Below are 5,227 nucleotides of genomic sequence, written 5' to 3' on the forward strand. Positions count from 1 at the left end.
TAGTCTATAATTACCTATTCTGGCCAATCAAACCTCTTGGATTTCATTTCATAGCACACATCATAGATAAGATGAGCAACTAAAGGCCAAGGGTGCTGGTCAGATCCAAACCACCCAACCAAAGATATGTCAGTATACATACCATATACTGCAGTAAGAATAGTGTATTAGTATGCTGTACTGAACATACCAAAAGTCTCTGCAGTAAACAAGGCATTTATGGTACACGTCTTGGGTTACTTGACTGTAACAGCAACTTTCTGGCCTATCTTGCTATTCTTTAGGGTGTTTAGAATGGGTTTGACATGTGCAGGAGAGAGGTGCCCGCATTGTGTCGAATTCTATACAACCCCCAAATAAATTGTCCTCTGGGCATGAGAGAGAATGCTTTTCTTGGCATTGAGTCTCAACCCCAGACATTTGAGATGAGCAAGGACAACATCCTGATGTCGAAGCACAAGTTCTTGAGACTGAGCCAACATCAGCCAGTCATCCATGTAATTCATGGTCTCGGATGCCCTTGAGTCACAGAGAAGCCAGTGCTGCATCCATACATTTTGTGTATGTGTGGGGCGATAAGGCTAGATCAAACGGAAGAACCCGACACTGGTAAGCTTCGCCCCCGAAAGCGAACCTCACGAACTTCCTGTGTTGTGGCAAAAATTCTATATTGAAGTATGCATTCTTGAGGTCGATTGTCACAAACCAATCACTGGATTGGATCATTGATACAATCATTTTGATTGTCAGCATTTTGGACTTGTTCTGAGGTAGCGATTCAAACCGCAAAGATCCAGAATTGGATGCAACCACCCATCTTTTTTGGAAACCAGGAAATTTCAGCTATAATAATCCGACTCTCTGTCTAGGAGGAGAACATGTTCTATGGCCCCTTTGTCCAGCAAAGCTTACAATTCCTGTGTCAACAAATGCTCTTGTTCCGGTTTCACAGCAGTGAAAATCATGCCGTTGAAATGCGGAGGACGGTGCTCAAACTGTATCCTGTAGCCATTTTCTAGACCATTCTCAGGTCTGGCTCCTTGGTGGTTTGTGGAGTCTACTCGCTCCACCATCTTGGCGAGGAGGTGCACAAATAACCATACTCTCCTTCTGGGCTTCTCGTCTCAGAGAATCCGGACCTGGTCAGGACTGGGTGGCCGACAGCCCCGATGCTTGAGCACGGCAGGGGAGAAACCAGGGTCTGAACCACATAGAAAGAGTACGAAGACCCCGCAGAGTGAGCCTTATCTGCCGGAAGAAACTTTACAAGAGCCTCTTTTCCTCTTAGAACTTACTGACAACCGCATTAACGGAGCCGCCAAACAGGCCGGAAGGTGAGACAGGGACATCAAGGAGGAACGTCCGGTCCCTGTCCTTGATGCCCATGAGGTTCAGCCACAGGTGCCTATCCATGGTGACCACAGCAGCTATAGAACGGCCGATGGCGCTGACCATCTGCTTGGTTGCCCACAGAGACAGATCTGTAGCCTGGCGAAGTTCTAAAAACGGATCCTCATCAATGCCCCAGCACGTGCTCAAATATTTCAGCAGGTTAGCCTGGTACGCCTGCAGAACCACCATGGTGTGCAGTGCAACACCATTCTGACCTGCTGCCTGGAACGCTTTCCCCACCAGCGTGGATGTTACTCTTCAGGGCTTGGTTGGGAGCATTAGCTTCTTCAGCAATGATGCGCTTCCAGGGGAGAGAGACCCCGTGAGCGTCACTTCCACCTGGGACATCATCATGTAGCCCTGTGCCGTCGCATCCACGATAGTCAAATAAATCGACATTGAGGGTACAAAGACACGGGACAAATATGGCTTACTCCATGAATGAACCTCAAGTAACTCCTCATATGCTTTATCCTCACAAGAGGAGTGCTCTGAGGTGGCACTCTCGATCTCCATCTCTGCAGAAGCAAGAGATGAGGTGTTATCTGCCCGATCCGAAGTGCCAGGGCACGCTTCAGAAGTGGGCGCGAGGATCTGGCGAGAGCACGAGAGAAAGGGAAGGACCAGCCTGTCGCGCCTCAGCCAGATTGACATGCGACCCCCACGATCTTAATGAGGGAGTGGCGGCTCGCTCCTCTTTGAAGAAAGTGAGCCGTGCACAAACCACTTGATGGGTAAGACATTGCAGTACTCTCACTCGAAGATGAGGGCAGTGCGCTCATTCCCCAAGCAGTCAAAGCAAAAGGTATGCGGGTCATCCTCCGAGATGGGCTTCGAACAAGGAGGCACGCATTTCATCACGCAATCCCTCGACATAGCCATAATGTAACTTTACTTCTTTTCTTATTTTGTAAACAAACAAAAAACTTCAAAGCAGCACAGAGCGCAAAGCACACACAAACACAATACGGTCCCTGAAGACAAAGAAACCTGAAGGTATGTCCGTTTCACGTCTATTTATATCCTCTCAGGTGCACACATTCCAATGATTTCACAGACCGATTTAAGCCAAATTCGTGGTGTATTTGACACACGTTTCACAACCGGTTGAACAAAGAATGTTCTAATCAGCATTAAAGAAATGCAGCATCGAGTGTAGCTTTTGATAGGGAACGGCTGTATCAGTTCTTGTGCTATATCAAAGCCCGATGTACAAAACTGGCATTCAAAAGCAGTACATTTAGATCAATAGCAGTGTAACTAAACTTTTATTGATTGAAGAAAAAATTGCAAGTGTAATCTGTGATCAAACAGATTATCAAGGCAGAAAGGCTATTTTCATCCACAACGTGTCCCAGATGGGAACAATGATGTCGAGCATTATGTTTTATGTTGATTAGAGGGGCAGTTGATGCTCTGCAGTCACATAAATAAGAGCTCTCAGAGGAAATGAGCACAAGATTAACATATATTCATCACTGGGAAGGAAAAAAAGTTTTTTTTTTTTTTTTTTTTTTTTCCATACCTGAAATAAAGGCAGAGGCATGATTTATATGACTGGTGAATTTATGGAGAAACATTCTATAACTGCATAACAAATGTGATGGGGAGGGGGAGAGAGATTAGTGGTGCTTTAATGAAATCACTTGAGTTTAAAGCTGGTGGGGAGGGGGTTAAACCACCAGCACCACACTTATCACAATATACACACTTCAGCATGTCTGGCTGAGGGCTGCTGGGGAAACAAACCCAGGCATCATCTTAATGTTAATTTAGGAAGGTATTTCCATACGCAAGATATCCCGAGGTATTCATTTATCAGGTAGGATGCGATCTGTTCGTGTTTTTTTTTTTTTTTATACAGACAAGCTTTTATATCACACTTTAGCATTGTTGACAGGACACACATCAGCAATTGGCACAATATCGGGGTAAATTATTTTAGTTTTGTGAAATATGTCATTTTAACGCGTATATTTGTGCGTTATCATCGTAACCTGTTGCGCTGAAAATGAGCCCGAATTACGCGCGCATTACTGCGAATCTCGTTTAGGGCGCACAGGATGCGTCCACACTTGCCACAGCATTCCCAGTTGTAATTAACTTTTATATGGTAACGATATGTATTTCATGTAGCTATGATAAATGTCGAATCTCACGAAATTAATAGTATTTGATAAATATTGCAATGGAGCAAAGAAAAAAGGTAGGCTATATATTTATCAGTGGAGAAACGTAATTTGTATGAAAATACATTTTAGTTACATTTTAAGTAAATATTAATTACAATGCGATGTTAGTTTGCAAATGAATCGTGATTGGAGCAGTCTGCCTACTTTGCAAAAATACTTCATTACAAATCCATCCCCTCACGATTTTGGAAAACAATTAATTACACTACCATAACATATTGACACGTCTTAAGCACAACTAAACATTCAGGATTTTTCATTAGTACCATGAATCTGCATAAATCTGAAAACAAAATTAGACATTGCATAAAGAACTCTTGCACAAAGAACATTTTGCAGTGCGTGATGACGAACGGGTATTTAGGATGGTACTGATGTGTTGTTTCTTTTCGTTTAGTGTTTTCAAGACCTGAATGAAGCAGTAAACGAATGAGTCAATCAATGCAGGGAAGAAAGCTATCATTTTGCCTTGTTTATCTGAGTTATCTAAGCTTTGGTTTTGTTTTTCCCCCCCATAATCACATTAAGCATGGGAGAGAGAAAGAGAGACAGGACTTTTATAAGGAAACTACATTAATGTTATAATAGATAAATGAATCGATTTTATTTTAATTTTTTACATGATTCCCAATTATTTATATTCACGATTTCTAATATTTGTACAGGCTTTACATTTTTATTTCAATGTAGTAATTAGCAATTCATTTAATTTTATATTTGAACAGATTTGTTACTCGACAGCATTAATTAAAGTTTCTTAAGGGTCAAGATCATGTTATCTGCATCTGTGTAAGCCACTCCCATAATAGCTGTCACCACTCAAATTAATGCTCTCAAACGACTCTGCATTATCTGTATAGCATGTGTAAGACTCGAGTACAATTATGAAGTAATCATTTTATGACGAATAAATCTTTCAGTGAGTAAAGCTGGCTGTGTCTGTAGTATTAAAGACTACACAACATTATTATATTATCTTTAAATTAATTTTTAAATGATTATTATTTTTAAATTATTGTCCCTGGATTACTAGGGTACTCTTGTAATAAAGTAGCGGTGGTAGCGGACAGATTTTAAGTATCAATTCTGCTTAAAAAGATGCGATCTAATCCTGTTTACATTAAATAAGCCTGCTCCCGAGCAGGTTTAAGTTTAGGACCTGTTGCTATGACAGCAACTCCGGGATGAGCTTCGAAGAACCAAATAATTCAAGATCATGCCGAATATATAAAAATATATACAAATATATATAGGACCACAATAATATTTTGTCCAAAAAAAATATTGTTGTTTACATAGTTCATAGTTAGTTTAGTTAGTTAGTTAGTTAGTTAGTTAGTTCACTAGAGTTGTTACTTCGTTATTCACCTTTCTTGAGAAAAACTCTTCAAATCCAGTCAGCATCAATAATGACTTTGAATATATATATATATTTTTTCTTTTCTTTTCCTTCATGATAAAGACATTTCTTATTCAGATATTTCTCATTTAAGTTTTTTTTTCTTTCTGAGATTTACTGGACAGGGTCTTCCACACATCCTCTTTTTGTGTCATTATTTTCAGTTGTGCATTTGATTCTTGACACACAGCTGGTATGAGGTTTGTGAATATGGGTGTCCGTGTTCGGCGGACTGCTGAACCAG

At 40.8% G+C, this 5,227-nt stretch overlaps 1 pseudogene; it reads left to right on the plus strand.

Moving 5' to 3' along the window:
- The first annotated feature begins 5,193 nt into the window (after window positions 1-5,193).
- Window positions 5,194-5,227, plus strand: part of LOC107655801 (synaptotagmin-2-like) — an 11,286-nt pseudogene continuing 11,252 nt past the window's right edge.

This window comes from Sinocyclocheilus anshuiensis, unplaced genomic scaffold, assembly GCF_001515605.1.
Source record: "Sinocyclocheilus anshuiensis isolate Anshui unplaced genomic scaffold, SAMN03320099.WGS_v1.1 scaffold1185, whole genome shotgun sequence".
Taxonomy (NCBI): Eukaryota; Metazoa; Chordata; class Actinopteri; order Cypriniformes; family Cyprinidae; genus Sinocyclocheilus; species Sinocyclocheilus anshuiensis.